The sequence below is a fragment of the Felis catus genome, chromosome F2, assembly GCF_018350175.1.
Source record: "Felis catus isolate Fca126 chromosome F2, F.catus_Fca126_mat1.0, whole genome shotgun sequence".
Classification (NCBI taxonomy): domain Eukaryota; kingdom Metazoa; phylum Chordata; class Mammalia; order Carnivora; family Felidae; genus Felis; species Felis catus.
Genome location: NC_058385.1, coordinates 58,775,242 through 58,794,853, shown reverse-complemented (window position 1 = coordinate 58,794,853; position 19,612 = coordinate 58,775,242).

The window sequence follows — 19,612 nt, the reverse complement described above, 5'->3', positions numbered from 1 at the left end:
AGGTCATTAAAGGTGAAGGCTGGTGCCAGATGTGTGTTGTGATTTCCATAATCCCTGAAAAGATGCTGCTACACTACCTCACCAACTTTTTCTGGGACAGGCTGGTATCTGGCTGCAGTCTCGGGGCACCAGCAGCAGCAGGGTCCAGCAAGCATTCTTGGGTGCAGCCGGCATTTGGCTATTGCTCAGTGAGACCCTCCCACAGAGGGGCAGAATGGGTCAAAGCTGCAGTCCTTCAGAAGTAAGGGGCCAGGGAACACAGTCACATCTGAGACAAAACTCAGTAGAGAGGTACTGCCTGAGGCCTGGTCACGGACAGTGAAGAAGCAGGGAGTGGATGAAAGCTGAAGATGGAGGACGGGTGTGTGATTGCTGTACCAGAACAGAGTTCCAAAACTAGAGACTGGGTACCTGGGTGATGCCATTTTCACCACTCCCGGGCATGCACCTAGGAGAGCCACAACAATCCACCCCAGTAGGCTAGCAGCGCCATCTAGTGGAGAATGGAGCTGTTACACTGAGCCGCACCCAACTGAGCCAACTTTGCTCTTCAGGAACACAAGTCTCACCACCTAGTTTATGGACTATAAAGTGCTACATAGTCCGACTTCCAGGGGAAAACAAAGTAATTTCGATCCTATTTCAATCTGTTAGCAGGTCCATCTATTCAATTTTCTTTCTTTTTTTCCCTCTTTTACACTACTTTTCTTCTTCTTGAATACACAAAGAAAAAACTCATTTTTATTTTCAATTTTTATTAAAAATATTTTTCTTTAATTTTTTTACTATATTTTTAAATTTTGTGTAAATTTTTTCAAATTCAATCTTACTTCCATCATTTTATTTTAGTCTACTTCAGTATATTCACCTTTTCAAATTTCCAATTTCCTTTTTTTCTTTTTCTTTTTTCTCTTTTTCATTTCTTTTCTTTTTCTTGAATGCAGAAAGAGGAAAACTTCATTTTTACTTTGAATTTCTATTAAAAATATTTTCTTTAATATTTTACTGTATTTTTTGCTTTTATGTAAATTTTTTCAAATTCTATTTTATTTCCATCATTTTATTTTAGTCTACTACAGCGTATTCACTTTTTCAAATTTTCAAACGATTTCTTTTTTCTTTTATCTCTTTTTCATTTATTTTCTTTTTCTTGAATACAGAAAGAGAAAAAAATCATTTTTATTTTTAATTTTTATTAAAAATATTTTCTTTAATTTTTTCTACTATATACTTTTGTGTAAATTTTTTCAAATTCTATTTTACTCCCATAATCTCATTTTAGTCTACTTCAGTGTATTCATTTTTTCAAATTCTCAAACAATTTCCCTTTTTTTCCCTCCCTCCCTTTTATTTCTCTAATCTGTGAAACCACTTTCAACACCGTGACCAAAACACACCTAGGATCTAGCATCTTTTATTAGATTTTTTGTGTGTGTTTTTGATTTTTTTATTTTAATTTTTTTCAATTTCAATTTTTCTACCTCATTAATTCATTTTCTCCCTTCACAATGACAAAATGATGGAATTCACCCCAAAAGAAAGAGGACGAAGAAATGACAGCCAGGGATTTAACCAACACAAATACAAGCAAGATGTCTGAACCAGAATTTAATATCACAATAATTAGAATACTGACTGGAGTCAAAAATAGATTAGAATCCCTTTCTGCAGAGATAAAAAAAAGTAAAAATAGAATGAAATAAAAAATGCTATAACTGAGCTGCAATAACAGATGGATGCAGCGGCGGCAAGGATGGATGAGACAGAACAGAGAATCAGCAATATACAGGACAAACTTATAGAGAATAATGAAGCAGAAAAAAAGAGGGAGATTAAGGCAAAAGAACACAATTTAAGAATTAGAGAAATCAGTGACTCATTAAACAGGAACAACATCAGAATCATAGGGGTTCCAGAAGAGGAAGAGAGAGAAATAGGGTTAGAAGGGCTATGTGAGCAAATCATAGCAGAAAACTTTCCTAACCTGGGGAAAGACACAGACATCAAAATCCAGGAAGCACAGAGGATCCCCATTAGATTCAAGAAAAAACAACTATCAACAAGGCATATCATAGTCAAATTCACAAAATACTCAGGCAAGGAGAGAATCATGAAAGCAGCAAGGGAAAAAAAAGTCCCTAACCTACAAGGGAAGACAGATTAGGTTTGCATCAGACCTATCCACAGAAACTTGGCAGGCCAGAGAGGACTGGCAGGATATATTCAATGTGCTGAATCAGAAAAATATGCAGCCAAGAATGCTTTATCCAACAAGGCTGTCATTCAAAATAGAAGGATAGATAAAAAGTTTCCCAAACAAAAATTAGTTTGTGACCACTAAACCAGCCCTGCAAGAAATTTTAATTATTTTATATTTATTTAATTATTTAATATTTATTATTTATATAAATAAATACCAAAAGCAACAAAAATTAGAAAGTACCAGAGAACAGCAGCAGAAACTCCAACTTACAAGCATCATATCTTTCAGTACTCACTCTAATGTCAATGAACTCAATACTCCAATCAAAAGACATAGGGTAACAGAATGGATAAGAAACAAGATGCATCCATATGCTGTTTACAAGAGACCCACTTTAGACCTAAAGACACCTTCAGATTGGAAATAAGGGGATGGAAAACCATCTATCATACTAATGGTCAACAAAAGTAAGCCGGAGTAGACATACTTATATCAGACAATCTAGACTTTAAAATGAAGACTGTGTAAAGAGATGCAGAAGGTCATTATATCATAATCAAGGGGTCTATCCACCAAGAAGACCTAACAATTGTAAACATTTATGCACCAAATGTGATGGCACCCAAATATATAAATCAATTAATCACAAACATAAAGAAACTCATCGATAGTAATACCATAATAGTAGGAGACTTCAACACCCCACTCACAGCAATAGACAGATCATCTAATCAAAATATCAACAAGGAAACAATGGCTTTGAATGACACACTGGACCAGATGGACTTAACAGGTGTATTCAGAACATTTCATCCTAAAATACCAGAATATACATTCTTCTCCAGTGCACATGGAACATTCCCCAGAATAGACCATATAGTGGGACACACATCAGCCCTAAGTAAGTACAAAAAGATCAAGATCATACTGTGCATATTTTCAGACCACAACACTAGGAAACTCAAAATCAACCACAAGAAAATTTGGAAAGGCAACGAATACTTGGAGACTGAAGAACATCTTACTGAAGAATGAATGGGCTAACCAAGAAGTTAAAGAGGAAATTACAAAGTAGATGGAAGTCAATGAAAATGATAGCACCACAACCCAAAACCTCTGGGATGCAGCAAAGTGGTCATAAGAGGAAAGTATATAGCAATCCAGGCCTTCCTAAAGAATAAAGAAAGATCTCAGATATACAACCTAAGCTTATGCCTTAAGGAGCTGGAAAAAGAACAGCAAATAAAACCCCAAACCAGCAGAAGACAGGAAATAATAAAGATTAGAGCAGAAATTAATGCTATCGACAGCAAAAAAAACCAGTAGAACAGATCAATGAAACCAGAAGTTGGTTCCTTGAAAGAATTAACAAAATTGATAAACCACTAGCCAGTTTGATCAAGAAGAAAAAGGAAAGAACCCAAATAAATAAAATCAAGAATGTAAGAGGAGAGATCACAACCAACACAGCAGAAATAAAACAATAACAAGAGAATATTATGAGCAATTATATGCCAATAAAATGGGCAATCTGGAAGAAATGGACAAATTCCTAGAAACATATACACTACCAAAACTGAAACAGGAAGAAATAGAAAATTTGAACAGACCCATAACCAGCAAGAAAATCAAATTAGTAATCAAAAATCTGCCAAAAAACAAGAGTCCAGGGCCAGATGGCTTTCCAAGGGAATTCTACCAAACATTTAAGGAAGAGTTAACACCTATTCTCTTGAAGGTGTTCCAAAATAGAAATGGAAGGAAAACTTCCAAACTCTTTCTATGAAGCCAGCATTACCTTGATTCCAAAACCAGACAGGGACCCCACTAAAAAGGAGAACTTTAGACTGATTTCCCTGATGAACATGGATGCAAAAATCTTCAACAAGATATTAGCCAACTGGCTCCAATAATACCTTTAAAAAATTATTCACCACGACCAAGTGGGATTTATACCTGGGATGCAGGGCTGGTTCAATATCCATAAAACAATTAACATGATTCATCACATCAATAAAAGAAAGGACCAGAACCATATGATCCTCTCAATAGATGCAGAGAAAGCATTTTACAAAATACAGCATCCTTTCTTGATGAAAACTCTCAAGAAAGTAGGGATAGAAGGAGCATACCTCAAGATCATAAAAGCCATATATGAACAAACCAACGCTAATATCATTCTCAAGCAGAAAAATTGAGAGCTTTCCCGCTAAAGTCAGGAACAAGACAGGGATGTCCACTCTCGCCACAGTTATTCAACATGGTATTGGAAGCCTTAGCCTCTGCAATCAGACAACACAAAAAAATAAAAGGCATCCAAATCAGCCAGGAGCAGGTCAAACTTTCACTCTTCACAGATGACATGATACTCTATATGGAAAACCCAAAAGATTCCACCAAGAAACTGCTAGAATTGATTCATGAATTCAGCAAAGTTGCAGGATACAAAATCAATGCACAGAAATTGGTTGCATTCCTATACACCAACAATGAAGCAACAGAAATAAAAATCAAGGAATCGGTCCCATTTACAGTTGCACAAAAAACCATAAAATGTCTATGAATAAATCTAACCAGGAGTTAAAAAATCCATATGCTGAAAATTATAGAAAGCTTATGAAAGAAATTGAAGAAGACACAAAAAAAAATGGAAAAAAGATTCCATGCTCATGGATAGGAAGAACAAATATTGTTAAAATGTTGATACTACCCAAAGCAATCTACATATTCAATGCAATCCCTATCAAAATAACATCAGCATTCTTCACAGAACTAGAACAAATAACCCTAAAATTTGTATGGAACCAGAAAAGACCCTGAATAGCCAAAGCAATCTTGAAAAAGAAAACCAAAGAAGGAGGCATCACAATCCCAGACTTCAAGCTATACTACAAAGCTGTAATCATCAAGACAGTATGGCACTAGCACAAGAACAGACACTCAGATCAATGGAACAGAATAGAGAACCCAGAAATGGACCCACAAACGTATGGCCAACTAATCTTTGACAAAGCAGGAAAGAATATCCAATGGAATAAAAACAGTCTTCAGTAAGTGGTGCTGGGAAAACTGGACAGTGACATGCAGAAGAATGAACCTGGACCAGACACAAAAATAAACTCAAATAAACTCTTTCTTACACCAGACACAAAAATAAACTCAAAATGGATGAAAGACCTACATGTAAGACAGGAAGCCATCAAAATCCTAGAGGAGAAAGCAGGCAAAAAACTCTTTGATCTTGGCCGCAGCAACTTCTTACTCAACACGTCTCCGGAGGCAAGAGAAACAAAAGCAAATATGAACTACTGGGACCTCATCAAAATAAAAAGCTTCTGCACATCGAAGGACACAATCAGCAAAACTAAAAGGCAACTGACAGAATGGGAGATTATATTTGCAAACGGCATATCAGATAAAGGGTTGGTATCCAAAATCTATAAAGAACTTATCAAACTCAACACCCAAAAAACAAATAATCTAGTGAAGTAATGGGGCAAGGCATGAATAGACACTTCTCCACAGAAGACATCCAGATGGCCAACGGACACATGAAGAAATACTCAACATCACTTACCATCAGGGAAATACAAATCAAAACCACAATGAGATACCACCTGACACCTGTCAGAATGGCTAACATTAACAACTCAGGCAACAACAGATGTTGGTGAGGATGTGGAGAAAGAGGATCTCTTTTGCATTGTTGGTGGGAATCCAAGCTGGTGCAGTCACTCTGGAAAACAGTATGGAGGTTCCTCAAAAAACTAAAAATAGAACTACCCTAAGACCCAGCAATTGCACTACTAGGCATTTATCCATGGGATACAGGTATGCTGTTTCGAAGGGACACATGCGCCCCCATGTTTATAGCAGCACTATAAACAATAGCCAAAATATGGAAAGAGACCAAATGTCAATTTATGGATGAATGGGTAAAGAAGATGGGGTATATATATATATATATATATATATATATATACACACACACACACACACACACACACACACACACACACACACACAATGGAGTGTTACTCAGCAATCAAAAAGAATGAAATCTTGGCATTTGCAATTACATGGATGGAACTGGAGGGTACTATGCTAAGTGAAATTAGTCAGAGAAAGACAAAATTCATATGAGTTCACTCATATGAGGACTTTAAGAGACAAAACAGATGAACATAAGGGAAGGGAAACAAAAATAATATAAAAACAGGGAGGGGGACAAAACAGAAGAGACTCATAAATATGGAGAACAAACTGAGGGTTGCTGGAGGGGTTGTGGGAGGGGGGATGGGCTAAATGGGTAAGGGGGACTAAGGAATCTACTCCTGAAATCATTGTTGCACTATATGCTAACTAATTTGGATGTAAATTAAAAAAAAAATAAAAAATAAAGCAAGTTAAAAAAAATCACTAGGTCTGTGACATTTTGCTATGTAGCAACACAAAAGTAATACAAACTGGATCTTAAGTGCCAAACCTCAAGACCCTTGACACAGGTAGGAAACAAAATAATCATGCATAACTCAGAGTGTTGTTGTGAAATATGTAGAATGGTGCTGTCCAAAAGAAATAAAACATACACTATAAATTCAAGACTCATAGGTAATTTTTACTTTTCCTATAATTACATTATAAATATTGAAGGAGCACCTGAGTGGCTCAGTCAGTTGAGCCTCCAACTTTGGCTCAAGTCATGATCTCACGGTTCATGAGCCTGCATCGAGCTCACTGCTATTAGTCCTAGCCTGCCTCAGATCCTCTGTCCCGGTCTCTCTCTGCCCCTCACCTGCTCATTCTCTCCCTCTCAAAAATTAATAAACCTTAAAAAAATAAAGATAAAAAATAAATGGTGAAAAGAAACAGGTATAATTATATATAACAATATATTTAATCCAATATATCCAAAATATTATCACCCAAATGCAATAAACATAAAACATTGGTGAGTTATTATACATTCTGGTTTTGTACTGTCTTCAAAATACAGTGTCTGTTTTATCCTTACGGCACATCATAGTTTGTACTCGCTACATTTCAAGTGTTCTCTATTGGCCTCAAGTGTTTGGCCACTGGCTGCCCTATCACATAGCGCCAACCGAGAACATAGTAGATTCTCTGTGAAGTTCCTTTTCCTCCCTCTACTCCCTTCCTTTCCATCAACCATAGTACACAAGAGGAAAGGACAATCTTACCCATGCCAATCATGTGTTTTGACTTTTCTGAACATAAACTGAAATAAAAGAGAGCTCATTACCATAGGGGTGCATTTGGGAGCTGTGAGAAAGTTTCAATCACTCACACAAGTGAGCAGTTACTATAGAGAAGAAAGGAGTGTTTGTGTGTGTTTTTTAAATTACATCTTTAAAAATCTAGTAGGATGCATAGAAAGGGTTACAGAAATTCCTTAATTTAATGGTCAGACAGCTATTATTTGGGAATGTTCAGTGCTATATCTTCAGAGGCTAATTATATGATTCATATGGTAACAAAAGATTCATAACTCATGGACTTATGGAGTGGAGTTGATTGCACATGAAGACTTTCATTTTCCTAGTAATTTTGACAAGAATGACATGGGAAATTGAGAAACAATGTATTATTGTCAGTGTTTTATTGTGATTAATGCCAAGGGATTTTTAAGTCAGATGGAGATAGAAGAGGGGGAGGGAGAGAGAGAGAGAGAGATGATAGGCAGAAGGACAGATATAGATAGATAGATAGATAGATAGATAAATTGGATACTGTGTTAACACAAATAATTGAATTGTCAAGTTTCAACACACATCACAGAGGCATTAAACTTCCCTAAAGACTCAAAGGTTATAAGCAAGCACAAGTCATAGAGGACATACTATTTTCTAGAAGGGCTTAAATCCATCAGGTGAAGTTTCCAGCAAAACATCTCTTTTTGGGTTCTGTTTAATAGAGTTTATCATAGTAATCAGTTTTATTTTTTGAGAATCTACCATATAATAGATGTTTCATATATGTAGTTTTGAATACTCAAAAAAAAACCTTGAAAGTCTCAGAAAAATTTATTAATTATAATTAATAATAATAATTATTATTATTATTTAAAATTTAATAATTTATTATCCTCAAGGCCACTGAGAACAGTGATGAAGGATCTTGATCCAGGTCATCTGTCAACAAGTTCACTAAATTGAGCAATTTCGTTTTGAGTACTGTCCTATTTTGCACACCATTAATTCCCCAAAAGAACATGTTTTTGTGGCCACCTCCTAGTCTTCAACCAATGTGACCCTCAAATAAATAAATTTTAGTTAGTTTATAAATAAACAATTTCTGATGAGAAACATCCTGTTAAATTATAGATAAAACCCTCCTTCCCACTAGTAATGGCACTAACAGGTTTATAAAGGGTTAATTTAAAGAAAGTTTCATGGAGATCTGATTGAGGTCCCTTACTCAGCTGCCATCCCCCAAATACAGCTGGAGTGAGTTACTTGTTCATGCTTCCCTCTTCTTAACTCCTCCTTTCTTAGATGTAATATTCCAATTTTTTTGGCAATAGTTAATATATTTTTGTGGAGGTTTAAATACATGTTTATAAGTTGCAGATCTGCTGAACAAAAATATGTTTGCACTATTGAAATAACTTCCAAAAAAGTTAATAATCTGGATGCTCTGATTATATATAGTAGTTTTTATGCAATTTATACCAGTTTATATAACATGAACTCAAATACCATGCATTTATAGATATTCCTTCATTAGATACAGCAAATATATAAGATGAACATTTTTATCCCTAATTCACAGATGAGGAAAACGATTTTGAGTTATTAAATAACTAGTCTACAGCCTCCAAGACAGTGAATGGCAGAACTGATACGATCCCTAAACTGACTTTTATCTCACAGTAGTATTATTTACACTGCATGTGTGTGTGAGAGAGAGGAAGAATAGAGTAGTTGAGAACATAAATGATAAGCAAATATTAATGAGCTCACCAGCTGCAAACAACTGCTGCAAATACCAGCTATATCATTTTGTAGGCAAACTATTCGCTTCTGTAGAAGATGTTGCGTTTTGTTTACTTCAGAGAAAAGTAATTCAAAATGACGCCAGCCATTCTCTTGCTAAATGAATAAGAAGAGTCAGGTGGCAGAAATGAGTAGGAGATTTTAATCGCAAGAGAGAAAACCAAAATGGTTCATGGCAATCTTTTGCTTTACTTATTTATATGATCAAAATAAGATTTTAAAAAATGGAAACAGCCAGAGCCTGTATTTTATTATTATGACATGCTTAAGATGTTGGGCGTATAATTTTTTTGGTTCAAAAATGCCCCACTGATACAGTTTGATAGCCTTAAAATAGATTTTTATAAGAGTTTGCAGTGGTGGATACTGTAAAAAAAATGGGCCTAATGCTGAATAAGATCTTATCCCTAGGTTTACTGACTCTATAACTAAAAGTTACAGACTAAAATCTACATGTAAAATCTACATGTAAAATCATGTAGACTGAAATCTACATGTTATCCTAAAGGTTTGCCAAATTTGATCTACAAAAAAAGCCACAGAGGAAAGAGTATCAAATCATCTAGCCATCTGACCATGAAAAAATATGCATGTTATTGACTAAGAGATACTTTACTTCACACTCTGAAAATTGCTTAAGCACTTAACTCAATATTCCCTAAGTGCCCATATAATTTATTTTAAATAAAGTAAATGTACAGGTGTATTATTGGCGGGGAGACATTTATATGAAAAGTAAAAAACAATCACATTGTAATAATGATGAATTTGTAATATGCAAACCACATTGGAAATATGCAGTTGTTAAATATAAAAGTATTTTACATTTATAGGACAAAGAGAAAAATTCTTGTCTCAAGAATATTCAACCAACACAAAATGAATTTATGACAGAACATGGATTACTTTGCCTATACACAAATGTGATAAACATGGAGACTTTGAGGATATGAAAAAAAATCCAGCCATAATACACCTCCCCAAAGACATTAACTTTAATATGTGTAATAAATTCAAGCATATCTACTTTGATTCAGTATGTTAAAAAAAATATAGCCTAGGGGTGGCTTGGGTGGCTCAGTCAGTTAAGTATCCGACTCCTGATATTAACTCAGGTCATGATCTCACAGATTTGTGAAAACTGAGCCCCACATCTGGCTCTATGCTGATAGCACAGAGCATGCTTGGGATTCTCGCTCTAAGAGAGAGAGAGAGAGCCTATGGGTAAAATAGTAAGTACACTTAAGATTTTTATAATATTTAATTTTCCTCTTTAAAAAATATTAATTCACAAAAGTAAGCACAAAAAAAAGGTAGCATAATCCTAGTACTACATTCTAAAAATTGACGTCAACAATACAATACCTCTTACAATACCTGGTAAGAGTTAAAAAAACAAAACAAAACAGTTTTAGATTTATATTTCTGTGCTGATTGAACACCTGGTGTTGAAAATCTTATTAAACTTAGAAAAAGTAGTTGGTACCATCATCAAGATTTAATACTTATCATACTATACTTATACTTATCATACTATAATACTTATAGTCTTTTTATATAGTGACACAACCTTTTTATAATTCACACCATCTCCAGACAGCCAGGCAAAATTAAATTGGTCAAATTCAAATACAAAGAGAGAAGAAAAGTAATGGGTAATAAATGCCAGACATTGTGATGGAAACTGTATAAATATTGAATTGCATTTAGTCTTTCTAGGAAACTTCTGAGATGGAATTTTTTTCTCATTTCCATATTATTCTGAGACTGAGTAAATTCAAATGAATTAGCTAAGGTCCCATGGTTCATGCATGTTGGTGACAAAATTTCACCTTCAGGGATAGGAGGAAAGAATGAGGTAGGTGATCATAAGGAGACGAGGATTAAAAATATATGAACATTTGCTTATTTATCTTCATATATAAAGCATGTAGCAGCACATGTTATATATTCAGGGCCCAGTAAATGTTAGTGCTTTTTTTCATTGATCCTATGCCAGTTTCTTTAGCAATTCCTTCCATCACCATCCACCTATTAATTTACTTCATATTTTCAGCTATCCACAAGAAATTCCACACATTCATTTAAGAAGCTACCATGTCAGATATCATGGACACTACAATGGAGGCACAAATAGAATGAAATAATGTATGTGGTGGCCCATATGTCACTTTCATATTTTAGAAGACCATCTTGTAATACATAGGTGTCTCATTGTTATATGTATAACACCCAAATAAATAAAGTTGTAGAAGGTGTAAATGATGATGATGATGATGGTGAGGAAGAAGAAGAGGAAGAAGAAGAAGAAGAAGAAGAAGAAGAAGAAGAAGAAGAAGAAGAGGAGGAGGAGGAAGAGGAAGAGGAGGAAGGAGAAGAAGAGCCTTCTACCACTGGGGCCTGGAGGATGTAAAATTGATATCAACATATTTAGTTATAACTCTGGATAGAATCAAAATTATCTAACTTAATTCTGACCCTTGTATATTTACAGAATGATATAAATGTCTTTAAGGAAAAATAAAATGTTCTTTTAATACATAGAAGATTATGGTTCAAATAAAATGGAAATAAAGTAGAATATCAATAATACCCTAGGGGCCAAGAAATTGTTTAATCTTCTAACAGAGTTTAATGGAATTAAACAATACAGGAACCTGTTTACTTACTGGACTCTAGCAATTACAATAATATTACAATAATATTCACAGTTAAGTTTTATTAAGCACTTTTCATTCGAGGCAATTACAATAATATTCACAGTTAAATCTTATTAAGCACTTTTCTTTCAAGGTAAGACAATGATTTACATATATTATCCACTAATATTTTTTCTATTTTACATATAAGTAAAATGAGTCTCAGGAAAGTTAAAATACTTGCATAATATCAAATAGCTATTAAATGATCGAATAGAAGTTACAATGGCATGAGATTGCCTCTATTGGAGAAAAATATTAAAGTGACATAGAATTAACAATACAAGAAACAACAGGTGTTGGCAAGGATGTGGATAAAGGAGAAGCCTCTAACGCTGTTGGTGGGAATGCAAACTGGTGCAGCTACTACAGAAATTCCAGAAATGGAAGTTCCTTAAAAAGTTGAGAATAGGGGTGCCTGGGTGGTTTAGCTGGTTAAGCATCCAGCTCTTGATTTTGGCTCAGGTCATGATCTCGTGGTTCATGTGATGGAGCCCTACATTGGGCTCCATGCTGTCCACGAGAAGCCTGCTTGGGATTCTCTTTCTGCCCCTCACCTGCTCACATGCTGTCAATCTCTCTCTCTATCTCTCTCTCTCTCAAAATAAAGAAATAAACATTTAAAAAAAAATTTAGGGGCACCTGGGTGGCTCAGTCAGTTAAGCATCCGACTTCGGCTCAGGTCATGATCTAGCAGTCTCTGAGTTGGAGCCCCACATCAGGCTCTGTGCTGAAAACTCAGAGCCTGGAGCCTGTTTTGGATTCTGTGTAGCCCCCTCTCTCTGCCCCTCCCCCACTCGTGCTCTATCTCGCTCTTTCTCTCAAAAATAAATAAATGTCAAAATTTTTTTTTTAATTTTTTAAAAAAGTTAAAAATAGAACTACCTTACAATTCAGCAACTGTACTACTAGGTATTTACTCAAAGGAAAAAAAAATACAAATTCAAATGGTAACATACACTCTGATATTTATAGCAGCATTATCTACAATAGCCAACTTATGGAAAGAGCCCACATGTCCATCAACTGGTGAACGGATAAAGATGATGTGCATATCAATGGAATGTTACTTAGCCATAAGAAAAAAGAATGAAATCTTGCCATTTGCAACAACATGGATAGAGCTGGAGAGTATTATGCTATGTGAAATAAGCCAGAAAAAGACAAATACCATATGATTTCACTCATATGTGGAATTTAAGAAACAAAACAAACCATGATGGGGTGGGGAGGGAGACAGGCAAACCAAGAAACAAACTCTTAACCAGAGAGAATGGAACTGATGGTTACCAGCGGGGAGGTAGGTTGGGGGATGGGTGAAATAGGTGATGGGGATTAAGGAGTGCACTTGTGATGAGCACCGGGTGATGTATGGAAGCGTTGAATTACTATATTGTACACCTGAAACTAATATTATACTATATGTTAACTAACTGGAGTTTAAATAAAAACTTAAAAGAAAGAATATACCATACAGAGCTCAGTTTAACTAGTATATGCAGATAGAGTCTTAAGCAGTGATCTAGATACTTGATTTATAAGGTAAATCAGCAGTCAGAAGTGTTTTTGTTTTTGTTTTTCCAAATTATTAGATGGAAAACTCATGTGGTATGCAGAATTGTGATGCCCCAAGATGTTCCATTCTAATCCCTGGAATCTGTGAATATGTTATTTGCATGGCACAAGGGATTTTGCAAATGTGATTAAATTTCGAATTTTGAGATACTGGAGTGATCCTGGCATAGGTCCAATGTAATCACAAGGGTCTTTCTGAAAGTGGTCACTTTTTTAAGGGTCAGAGGCAGGAGAAATGTGAAGATGCTGCACTGTCTCAGCAAAGATAGAAAACGAGGGCCACAAGTAAGGAAGATGAGTAGTCTCTGGAATCTGGAAAAGGCAAGGAAGTAGATACCTCCTGTGGATCTCCAGAAAGGAATTTAAACCTGCAGGCACATTGATATTAGCTCAATGGAGACAATTTTAGACATCTGAGCTCCAGAATTGTAAAATAATAAAATTCTACTGTTTTAAACCATGAAGTTTCTGGTAATTTATTATAATAGCAGTAGAGAACTAACAGAACCAGTATCTGTAAAGATTAAAATATAAAAGAATATTGAGCATTTGCTGAAGTAACTATTAAGGAAAAATGCTAATTAGCAATAATTGTAGTTATAATTTGTCGAGCATATACTATGTACAAATCACTTATGGTCATATCAATTCATTGATGAGGGCACCAGAAATAACTCCATTTGACAGAAGAGGTAAGAGGTTCAAGAGCTTAAATATATGTTCAAGTGACAGAGAGTGGATGAAATATCAGTGAGAAAGATATGAGATGATGAGAGGAGAAACTCAGAACTAAGTGAAAGTACATCTGTCATCACTAAAAATGACCTTTAGTTATTGCTACAGTAGTCACCTCAGGCTACCTGAACAGTTAAAATTCTGTGGATCAGAGTTGGTAAAAAATATGTACTAAATGTTCTGTTCTCAACTTGTCTATGTGTAATACATAATAAATTACCTTAGAATATAAATACAAAGTCAAAAATTTAAACCAATCAAGAATGTTTAATTAAACTCATTGAAGTTTCTGGGAAAATGCTATCCTTTGTAGCATTTCAAAATTTATGTTGCCTTTGAACTTAAATACTTATTATTCTTAACTTACATTTCTTATATCACAGCAGAATTTTTATCTGGGTCAGCATGAAGGCAATAATTTGATATTAGGGAGGGTTTTATTTTTTTAAGAGTGGGGATGGAAATAGTTCTATAGCTTTGAACTATGATAGGGTACAGATTGATGACTTTCGAAAACTAATGGGAAGAGAACTGGGTGCTGTATGTAAGTGCTGAATCACTAAATCGTGCACTTGAAACTAAAATTACACGGATAACTAACTGGAATTTAAATAAAAACTTTAAAAAATCCCTAATGAGTAGAGTTATTTCCTAACAAAATTCAAAGAAATAAAAACTCGAATTGTAATCAATAAATCATTTTATTCACACGGGTTTAAGATTCAGTCTAGAAATATTACAAAAGAGTCACAGAAGGATGTAGTGTAGAAGGCTTAATTATTTCTTGATGGACTACTAATAAGAGAAATTAAGGGGTTTGAATCCCCACAGTGAAATAACTGGTACCATGGTTGGTAGATAGAATGGCTGCAGCATACATACATTAGAGGGGAAGAAGGCTTAAGATGAATTACCGAGCTTTCATAACCACAAACGCAAGCTCTAACGACAATCATAACAGGAAGAAAAGAAGATGCATGAAAGAAAACAACACTGTGAAATGTATTTGATATGTGAAAGAAAAGCTATCCTCTATATAATTTTGAACTTGAGGGTGGGAGTAATGAATGTGAGATTGGAGGGAAAATTAGAAATTGAAGATCATGATATCAATGTGTGATTTTATGTGATTGGGAGGATTGTGTTAACAATAAAAAATAGGAAAGCCATCAATCATTTCAATATTGTCAAATTCACTGAATTCCAGCCTGACCCTTTAACTTGATTCTGACACAGCCTTGCTCATCTTCTTGAAATATTTTCCTCCCTCAGTTTATATTTTGAGTTATGTTTATTTCTCTGTAAAGTGTTGTTATTTGATTTTTGTTTAAATTTTTACTTTGGACAGATTACATAAAATATATGATATATATATATATATATATATATATATATGTATATACACACACACACACACATATATATATATACACACACACACATTATGTTTAATACATATATTAGGAAAATATAAGCATATACAACAACTGACAACAGTGCACTGGACATCTGTGTATCCAACACCCAGCTTCTACGATCATTAATTACAGCCAATCTTATCTCATTATATCCCCAACATTGCTTGCCCATCTTATTAAAGTAAATCCCATATGGCATGTATTGGATAGTATTTCATCAATATGTTTCTCTAAAAGATAAATACTCTTTAAAAATAAAATGATAAAGCAATTAGGACACCTATAAAATTAGTAATATGTAAGATTAGTATCTCCAGTCAGTATTCAAATTTTCAATTGTCTTACAAATGAACTTTAAAAATTTACAAATATTGACTTAAAGCTGGATCCAGATAAGATTCATAGTTTGTAATTGATTACTGTTTCTATGGTTCTTTTGATGTATAGTCTTCCTTCTCTCTGTCTCTCTCTCACCATTCCAACCCTGGCAATTAATTTGGAGAAGTAATTGGGGAATCTGCACTTACAGTTTCCCACAGCCTGGATGCTGGATATTGTTGACAGCATTCTATCACCTGTATTTCCTATAAATGAGTGCTTGAATCTAGAGAAATGACCAAACTCAGATGAACTATTTGACAGAACTACTTTCAATGTTTGGGCTACCTCTTTCTGGGCTCTTTATTGATGTCTTTTCTTTCTTCCACAATATTGGTGTCCCATGAACCTCCATTTCACTTACTTCCCATCAGTGTGAAATAAAGTCTGTGGTCAATCTTGCCCAGAACATAGATGTATTAACACTAGCATCCATATGCTGACAACTCCAAAATTTCTATTATTATCCCAGATCACTGTCTTGAATAGGAGACCTGAACATCTAAGTGTCTAACAGATAATACTTTGTAGTCACAGAGGTATCTCAAAATTACCATGTCCACAACTAAGCAATTTGTATTTCCTATAAATGTGCTTCTTCTTATATCACTCATTTTAACATGAATTTCATATATTAAGAATATGGTCCTTAGGACTAGACATACCCTTATGTTTATACATTCTGTCAGCTACTTTATAAATAAACTTCATCAGTCAATTAATTAATTAATGTAAAGAATTAATAAAATTAATGGATAAAGGACCTGAATGTGAGACAGGAAACCATCAAAACCTTAGAGGAGAAAGCAGGAAAACACCTCTCTGACCTCAGCCGTAGCAATCTCTTACTCAACACATCCCCAAAGGCAAGGGAATTAAAAGCAAAAGTGAATTACTGGGACCTTATGAAGATAAAAAGCTTCTGCACAGCAAAGGAAATAACCAACAAAACTAAAAAGCAACCAACGGAATGGGAAAAGATATTTGCAAATGACATATCGGACAAAGGGCTAGTATCCAAAATCTATAAAGAGCTCACCAAACTCCACACCCGAAAAACAAATAACCCAGTGAAGAAATGGGCAGAAAACATGATTAGACACTTCTCTAAAGAAGACATCCGGATGGCCAACAGGCACATGAAAAGATGTTCAACATCGCTCCTTATCAGGGAAATACAAATCAAAACCACACTCAGATGTCACCTCACGCCAGTCAGAGTGGCCAAAATGAACAAATCAGGAGACTATAGATGCTGGAAAGGATGTGGAGAAATGGGAACCCTCTTGCACTGTTGGTGGGAATGCAAATTGGGGCAGCCGCTCTGGAAAGCAGTGTGGAGGTTCCTCGGAAAATTAAAAATAGACCTACCCTATGACCCAGCAATAGCACTGCTAGGAATTTATCCAAGGGATACAGGAGTACTGATGCATAGGGGCACTTGTACCCCAATGTTTATAGCAGCCCTCTCAACAATGGCCAAATTATGGAAAAAGCCCAAAAGTCCATCAACTGATGAATGGATGAAGAAATCGTGGTTTATATACACAATGGAGAACTACGTGGCCATGAGAAAAAATGAAATACGGCCCTTTGTAGCAACATGGATGGAACTGGAGAGTGTTATGCTAAGTGAAATAAGCCATACAGAGAAAGACAGATACCATATGGTTTCACTCTTATGTGGATCCTGAGAAACTTAACAGAAACCCATGGGGGAGGGGAAAGAAAAAAAAAAAAAAGAGGTTGGAGTGGGAGAGAGCCAAAGCATAAGAGACTGTTAAAAACTGAGAACAAACTGAGGGTTGATGGGGGGTGGGAGGGAGGGTATTGAGGAGGGCACCTTTTGGGATGAGCACTGGGTGTTGTATGGAAACCAATTTGACAATAAATTTCATATATTAAAAAAAAAGAATTAATAAAACTGGTGTGCTTATAACTGAAAATACTTGAGTATTTACCGTTAGATGCTCTTCTAGGTGCTTTATTTACATGTATTTTCTCAACTAAGTCTTATATCAATTTTACAAAGTACATAAAATTATTTTAGTCTTAAAGATGAGGTAACTTAGACACAGAGAGGGTAATTAAAATGTCCAGGCAGTCTGTTTTCAGGATCTATACTCTTGGCATACATCTCAGCATACGTCTTAAAATATTTTTAAGACATGAATAAATAGCATGGGTAAAAAAGTTAAAATAGTGTCTGACACAAAGTAATTACATTTTGATTTATATTAATATTTTTATTATTAAATTTAAAGGCCTTGGTAAAGCATATAAGATCTTTTATGATCTGGCCCTTTAATTACTTCTCCACCTCCTCTTTATCTGCACTGGTCCTGCTCTGCTGTATTGTAATTTCTCCATGATAACTTGTGGTTTTTGTTTTAGTACTCTATAACACCACTATGATCACTCTTGTCATCTTGAAAATGTGATATGTCCTATATATCCTTTAACATGCAATTCACGTGCTCCTCTTTAGGAAAGGCAAGGCTCAAAATTGAATTTAGTATTCCTTCTTGATGTTTTTGTTTATACTTCTATAAAAGGAACCTCAAAGCCAAACTTCCTGGAATAATTTATTCTGTCTTCAGATTTCCCCATCTATTTACTTCATAGCTTGACACATTCTGATTCCATACTACCAGTGCTCTTTAGAAGCCTTCCTCATGATCACACCTAATGCTCTATTTGTTAAAGCTAATGGAAACCCTTCTTAATAAAATTAAAGGTGGATGATAGATTAAATAGATACATAATAGAAAGATAGATAGATAGATAGATAGATAGATAGAGACAGAGAGATGAAAGATATATTTGCTCTTTCTGATAGTTTTCTCCTCCCTTACTTTCCCTAACATGACTCCTCAGGTTTTCCATATTACTCCGTATTAGTTTATTTTTAGCTCCTTTACAATCTGCACTCTCTCCACATGGAAATGTTGATAATCTCCAGAATTGTGCCTTCAGCCCTTCTCTATTCATGTTCTACATATCCTCCATCATTGTGTCTTATTTTTTTTTAACCATTTAATTTTACCATTATAGCATATCAGGGAGGTAAAATTGTCTCCCGACAATTTTGAAACTCAGGATTGAAGCCTTAAAATTAGATTAGATATTTAGAGTAAAAAACTCATGTATCAGAATTGACAGTTGAAATAATAGAAATAGATGGGAAGAAATTAAAGAGATGGACTTTTTTTTTTAAGTACAGAACAAGAGATAGACATATCTACACAAAACAGTAAACATAGCCCGAATATGTCCAGACATGTCCCCATTTGAGAGATCTGAAGCAGAAGAAATGACAAGGATAAAGACATAGAAGAAATAGCTAGAAAATCAGGAGAAAACACTATCATCATGATATCACAAGTTTCAGAAGGAAATGGTCTCTAAAATTAAGTGTTGGATGACTTTATTTAATTCTAGAAGTCTTTAGAGTTATCTTTAAAACTTTTCATTTAATAGTGACCAGATTGTGGGTAGAAGATCCTTGGAAAGATAAGATAAAATATAATAGAAGGATGGGGAGCCTGGGTGCCTCATTAGGTTAAGCCTTCCAGTCTTGATTTTGGC